Genomic DNA, 7,848 nt, shown 5'->3' with positions numbered 1-7,848 from the left:
TCACTTCCGAGTGAAAAAGGGAAAAACACACGTTTCTAAGACTACAGCCGAATACAAGCATTCGACCGTAGTCTCGGGGACTACACCCAGTGGGTGCACTCAGCGTGCCCCCACTAATCCTGTTGAAGACAAAGTCGACCAGTCGACCTCAAAAAAAAAAAACAGTGTGCAAGACGCATTCTCTAAGACTGTGATCAACTGCAAGCAGTCGACCACAGCCTCGGGGACTACACCCAGTGGGTGCACTCAGCGTGCCCCCACCGGTTTGCGAAATCCAGTCGACCAGTCGACTGACAGAAAGATTGAAATCATAAAGCCTAAGGCCGACTGCCAGCAGTCGACCTTAGCCTTGGGGACTACACCCAGCGGGTGCACTCAGCGTGCCCCCGCTAACACGGAGTTTATTCGACACACCCAGTGGATGGCTAATATAAATCCCGGAAAAGAAAAGTTTCTGGTAGCATATCCAACAGAACAAACAGCAGTCGACTGACCTGGACATTGCTTTGGAGGGCAGAGCTGGCGTCATAAGCTGCCTGGCTCGCATCCCGGATGGTCTTCAGCTGCTCCATCATGAGTCCCGCCTGGCGTATTGCCTCCTTCGCTGCACCAGCTTGGTCCTCTGGGACGTGGTGAGTCGTGAAGAGGGAAGGCTGCTGAGCACTCGTCAGTGGATTCGCGAAGGACACTGTGTGTCGAGTGGTGTTCTCTTCCTCCACAGTCAGAGTCTCAGGCGCCGTCACGTCCTGAGGCACCTTACTGGCGGGCGTTTTCCGACTCTTCCTGCGTGCCAGTGGTTCTTCATCCTCGTCGTCGTCAGGAAGATCGATAACAGTATGGGGCGGAACTGCGAAGAAGAATCAGGATCAGAGGTCGCAAGTCAGTCGACTAACAACGGTGTTAAGAATACAATACCTGGGTTCGAAGTTTCCGCATCCTCCATCTCGTGGTCTTCGGCCCGGGCCGAAGTCTCAGAGGTAGCAGCACTGCAACTCCAAAGGATCAGTCGACTAACCTCAGTGTCGACCAAAGATAAAGTTCGCACAGAGTAAGAAAATATGAGCAACACAATTACCCTGATATGGTGGGGATGGACACCTTCATCTTCGGCAGGAGCTTGGCCGGCTTCGATGAGGCCGCCCTGGGTTGCTTCGGCGCCTTTTCAGTCGGCGCCGGAGAGGTGGTCCGAGGGCGCTTGGTCGACTGAGTGGCGGTCCCAACCCCCTTACCACGTTCGGTCGAAGGGTCGTGGACAAGCTTCGACCGCCTTTCTGAGCGCGGTGGAACGACCTCCTCCTCCTCTTCTTCCTCGTCCTCGATGTCGTCTTCATCACCTTCATCATCATCATCGTCGTCATCATCCCCTGCAGCATCCGAATCCCACTCCTCCTCTTCCTGGCTCTCGCCCCCGCTCGCCTCGCCCCCGCTCGCCTCGCCTTCCTCAGTCAAGGCTTGTGCCCCATTGGGCATCGAGTACAGCTCGGTGAAGGCCTAGCAGATGCTCAAACAAGGATCAGTCGACCAGTCGACAGGGTTAACAGAAATGAATACGACAAGGACTCAGTGGAGGGCAGAGCAAGTGTACCTTGTTCGGGTTGCTGTTGTGGTCGAGTGGAGGAATCCTTCTGGCTCCGCGCGGGTTGTCCCTGTTTCCGGTAACGGCTACCATCCATCTTTCCAGAGTGACATCGTCGACTTCTTCTGGATGGACTCTAGTCTCATCTTCGGGCCCACAGTACAACCACATGCAGTGGCTCCGGAATTGAAGGGGTTGGATGCGACGCCTGAGGAAGACCTCCAGAAGATCCATGCCCGTCACCCCCTCCCGAACCAACTGCACCACGCGCTCCATCAACATCTTCACGTCGGCTTTCTCCTCCGGAATCAGCTTCAGAGGGGAGGGCTTGTTCACTCGGTCCATGGTAAACGGAGGGATTCCACTCGACTGCCCTGGCGTCGACTGGACCTGGCAGTAGAACCAAGTCGACTGCCAGCCTCTGACGGACTCGGGAAAGCTCATGGGCGGGAAGGCGCTATTATTCCTCACTTGAATCCCCAGGCCCCCACACGTTTGGACGACTCGGGTCTTCTCGTCACCTGGGCTAGCCTTCTTCACGGTCTGAGAGCGACACGTGAAGATACGTTTGAACAAACCCCAGTGCGGTCGGCAGCCCAAGAAACCCTCACACATGGACACGAATGCAGCAAGATAGGCAATGGAGTTTGGGGTAAAGTGGTGGAGCTGCGCTCCAAAGAAATTCAAGAAGCCACGGAAGAAAATGCTTGGTGGCAAGGAAAACCCACGATCAACATGAGTGGCCAGGAGCACGCACTCACCCTCTTCTGGCTGTGGCTGCCACTCCTTCCCCGGCAACCTCGCAGCTCCGTGAGGGATCAAGCCCTCGTTGGCCATGTCGAGGAGGTCCTTCTCCGTGATAGTCGACTGGATCCAGTCTCCTTGGACCCAGCCTTTCGGCAGGCGGGATCTGGACGAGGACCCTCTGCGGCTGGTGGATCTCCCCTTCGCCTTCTCCGATGCCGACGCCTTCTTGGCACGCTCCAGCGCCGCCGTCTTCTCCTTGGCCATGGTCACCGGTGAGATGCGCGAAGGAAAGTGGTGCGGAGGTGAGAGCGAGCACGCTGTGCAGAGAGGAAGGAGGCAGAGGGAGAGAGGGAGAATGCTGAGGCGCAACACAGAAATCCCCGCCGGGCGCATTTATAAGGTCTCTTCCGAGTGGCTGACATGTGGGCCCGGTCGATCTAATCATATCTGGGAGCAGTTATGAGGACTGGATACGTGGCGAAAAAGGCGGCGCGGAAATCGAGGCGTCTATGCCCCGTCCCATCCGAACGCCGCGGTCTCCCCCGCTTCGCGCGCGCCCCCAAATTTCGCACCCCGCGGAATCCGCGAGCAACAAATCAGTCTGTCTGACGCGGTGTTTCCGGCGATCCGTCGCTCGGAGACCGTCGAAGCTCGAAAGATCACTCGACGCAAAAATAGAATGGATCGAGTCGACCGAAGACAAATTGCTCCCCGTCAACGAAGAGATTCTTGATCCAGAACAGCGCACAACTAGAGCGCAAAGGTTAATCGAAAACGACATCAATGCCTTCTTCACTCGAAGCCTCAATCCATTCGGGGGCTAATGATAGGGTTATGTACCTAGGGTAGGGTCATGGACCTGTTCCAAGTAACTTACCCTAGGACATCCCTAGAAGAGGTTGCCTTCCAGTCGACCAACGAAGATTCACTCGACTGACCTGAAGGACTCGACCACGAAGACTCACTCGACCACCAGGAGGCCAAGAGGCACTCTGCATCGCAACGGCCTGTAATTAAGTAGACTTTATGATAGTAAAGGCTTTTTATGTGGGGCGTTACCAGTAACGCCCCAGACTTAACTCACCTTAAACCCTCTCCTACGTGGGCTGGCTGGGGTCCTGGCGCACTCTATATAAGCCACCCCCCTCCACAGGCAGAGGGGTTCGGCACCTTGTAATCCACACGTTCATAATCCACTCGACCGCCTCCGGGCTCCGAGACGTAGGGCTGTTACTTCTTCCGAGAAGGGCCTGAACTCGTACATCCTTTGTGCTTACAACCTCTCCATAGCTAGAACCTTGTCTCTCCATACCTACCCCCCACTCTACTGTCAGGCTTAGAACCACGACAGGATCCATCTATGAGAACAAAGTGTGGACTTTGGTTGACTTGCCTGATGAACGGAAAGCCATAGAGAATAAATGGATCTTCAAGAGGAATACTGACGCCGGCTGTAATATTACTGTCTATAAAGCTCGACTTGTTGCGAAAGGTTTTTGACAAGTTCAAGGAGTTGACTACGATGAGACCTTCTCACCCGTAGCGATGCTTAAGTCCGCCCGAATCATGTTAGCAATTGCCGCATTTTATGATTATGAAATTTGGCAAATGGATGTCAAAACTGCATTCCTTAATGGATATCTTAAATAAGAGTTGTATATGATGCAACCGGAAGGTTTTGTCAATCCAAAAGGTGATAACAAAGTGTGCAAGCTCCAGCGATCCATTTATGGACTGGTGCAAGCATCTCGGTGTTGGAATATACGCTTTGATAGTGTGATCAAAGCATATGGTTTTATACAGACTTTTGGAGAAGCATGTATTTACAACAAAAGTGAGTGGGAGCTCTGTAACATTTCTGATATTATATGTGGATGACATATTGTTGATCGGAAATGATACTGAGTTTCTGAATAGCAAAGGATACTTGAATAAGAATTTTTCAATGAAAGACCTCGGTGAAGCTACTTATATATTGGGCATCAAGATCTATAGAGATAGATCAAGACGCTTAATTGGACTTTCACAAAGCACATACCTTGATAAAGTTTTGAAGAAGTTCAAAATGGATCAACCAAAGAAAGGGTTCTTGCCTGTGTTACAAGGTGTCAAGTTGAGTCAGACTCAATGCCCGATCGCTGCAGAAGATAGAGAGAAAATGAAAGTCATTCCCTATGCCCCAGCCATAGGCTCTATCATGTATGCAATGCTGTGTACCAGACCTGATGTGTGCCTTGCTATTAGTTTAGCAGGGAGGTACCAAAGTAATCCAGGAGTGGATCACTGGACAACGGTCAAAAACATCTTGAAATACCTGAAAAGGACTAAGGATATGTTTCTCGTTTATGGAGGTGACAAAGAGCTCGTCATAAAAGATAATGTCGATGCAAGCTTTGGCACTGATCTAGATGACTAGAAGTCACAAACCGGATACGTATTTTTATTGAATGGTGGAGCTGTCAGTTGGTGCAGTTCTAAGCAGAGCGTCATGGCGGGATCTACATGTGAAGCGGAATACATAGCTACTTCAGAAGCAGCAAATGAAGGAGTATGGATGAAGGAGTTCATATCCGATCTAGGTGTAATACCTAGTGTATCGGGTCCAGTGTAAATCTTTTGTGACAATACTGGTGCAATTGCCTTGGCAAAGGAATCCAGATTTCACAAGAGAACCAAGCACATCAAGAGACGCTTCAATTTCCATCCGCGATCAAGTCAAGGAGGGAGCCATAGAGACTTGCAAGATACATATGGATCTGAATGTTGTAGACCCATTGACCAAGCCTCTCTCACGAGCAAAACATGATCAGCACCAAGACTCCATGGGTGTTATAATCATTACTGTATAATCTAGATTATTGACTCTAGTGCAAGTGGAGACTGAAGGAAATATGCCCTAGAGGCAATAATAAAGTTGTTATTTATATTTCCTTATATCATGATAAGTTGTTAGTACATTTGTGAATACTTAGACAAACAGAGTGCACCTAGTATGCCTCTACTTGACTAGCTCGTTAATCAAAGATGGTTACGTTTCCTAGCCATAGACATGTGTTGTCATTTGATGAACGAGATCACATCATTAGAGAATGATGTGATGGACAAGACCCATCCGTTAGCTTAGCACTATGATCATTTAGTTTATTGGTATTGCTTTCTTCATGGCTTATACTTGTTCCTATGACTATGAGATTATGCAACTCCCGAATACCAAATGAACACTTAGTGTGCTATCAAACGTCACAACATAACTGGGTGATTATAAAGATGCTCTACAGGTGTCCCCGATGGTGTTTGTTGAGTTGGCATAGATCGAGATTAGGATTTGTCACTCCGATTGTCGGAGAGGTATCTCTGGGCCCTCTTGGTAATGCACATCACTATAATCCTTGCAAGCAATCTGACTAATGAGTTAGTTGCGGGATGATGCACTATAGAACGAGTAAAGAGACTTGCTGATAACGAGATTGAACTAGGTATGATGATACCAACGATCGAATCTCGGGCAAGTAACATACCGATGACAAAGGGAACAATGTATGTTGTTGTGCGGTTTGACCGATAAAGATATTCGTAGAATATGTAGGAACAAATATGGGCATCCAGGTTCCGTTGTTGGTTATTGACCGGAGAAGTGTCTCGGTCATGTCTACATAGTTCTCGAACCCGTTGGGCCCGCACGCTTAACGTTCGATGATGATTGGTATTGTGAGTTAATGTGATTTGATGTACCAAAGGTTGTTAGGAGTCCCATATGAGATCACAGACATGATGAGGAGTCTCAAAATGGTCGAGACATAAAGATTGATATATTGGACCATGTTGTTCGGACACCGGAAGTGTTCCGGAGAGTTCCAGATAAAACCAGAGTGCCGGAGGGTTACTCGACCCCCCCTATGAAGTTAATGGGCTACCATGGGCCTTAGAGGAGAGAGGGCTGGCCAGGAGGTGGCGCGCACCCCCCAGTTCGAATTGGACAAGGGGTGGGGGCGACGTCCCCCTCCTTCCTTCTCTCCCCTTCCTCCTTACTTCTCCTCCTTGTTGGACTAGGAAAGGGGGGAACCTACTCCTAGTAGGAGTAGGATTCCCCCCTTGGGCGCGCCCCTTGAGGCCGGCCGGCCGGCCCCCTCCTCCCTTCCTTCATATACGGGGGAGGGGGCACCCCATAGACATACAAGTTGACTTAGCCGTGTGTGGTGCCCCACTCCACAGTTTTCCACCACGGTCATATTGTCATAGTGCTTAGGCGAAGCCCTGCATCGATAACTTTATCATCACTGTCACCACGCCGTCGTGCTGACGAAACTCTCCCTCGACCTCAGCTAGATCTACCGTTCGAGCGACATCAGCAAGCTGAACGTGTGCATATCACGGAGGTGTCGTGCGTTCAGTACTTGATCGGTTGGATCGCGAAGACATTCGACTACATCAACCATGTTACTAAACGCTTCCGCTTTCGGTCTACGGGAGTACGTGGACACACTCTCCCCGCTCGTTGCCATGCTTCTCCTAAATAGATCTTGGGTGATCGTAGGAAAATTTTGAAATACTATGTTCCCCAACATTTAGTCCCTCCTCGCTAGATGAGAGGGCTTCAGAGTGGTTTATAAGCGCTGTTGTGCCGACCCTCTCGAGCTCCTCTCAACTATTACAAAGGGATTTCATTTTTTTGAACTTATTTGAACTCCAGACTTTTTGTGTGTTCAAAATGCACCATTCAAATCCACATCATCATTTTTCAAACCTTTATGACTTCATTTGGTATTTTTCATGCATTTACTGATTTTTTTAACTAAATGACCCTCAAATTGAAAAGCACTACAAATGAGCTCTGAAAAGATTGAAAGTTGGCATGGTATCATCATTTCACCCACATAGCATGTGCTAAAAAGTTGAGAGGGTTACAACAAAAACTGGATGCACTTCGTGTAGAAAATGGACAATCTCTTTCGAAGTATCAGCGTTTCGGACGAAAACTCATCTACTACAAAGGGATTTCATTTTTTTGAACTTATTTGAACTCTAGACTTTTTGTGTGTTCAAAATGCACCATTCAAAGCCACATCATTGATGTCTACTACACAACCTTCTTCTTGTAGACGTTGTTGGGCCTCCAAGTGCAGAGGTTTTTAGGACAGTAGCAAATTTCCCTTAAGTGGATGACCTAAGGTTTATCTATCTATGGGAGGCGTAGGATGAAGATGGTCTCTCTCAAACAACCCTGCAACCAAATAACAAAGAGTCTCTTGTGTCCCCAACACACCCAATACAATGGTAAATTGTATAGGTGCACTAGTTCGGCGAAGAGATGGAGATACAAATGCAATATGGATGGTAGATATAGGTTTTTGTAGTCTGAAAATATAAAAACAGCAAGGTAACTAATGATAAAAGTGAGTGTAAACGGTATTGCAATGTGTTGAAACAAGGCCTATGGTTCATACTTTCACTAGTGCAAGTTCCCTCAACAATAATAACATGATTGGATCATATAGCTATCCCTCAACATGCAACAAAGAGTCACT

The sequence above is a fragment of the Triticum aestivum genome, chromosome 4A (genome assembly GCF_018294505.1).
Source record: "Triticum aestivum cultivar Chinese Spring chromosome 4A, IWGSC CS RefSeq v2.1, whole genome shotgun sequence".
Lineage (NCBI taxonomy): Eukaryota > Viridiplantae > Streptophyta > Magnoliopsida > Poales > Poaceae > Triticum > Triticum aestivum.
Note: the sequence above shows the minus strand (reverse complement) of the source record.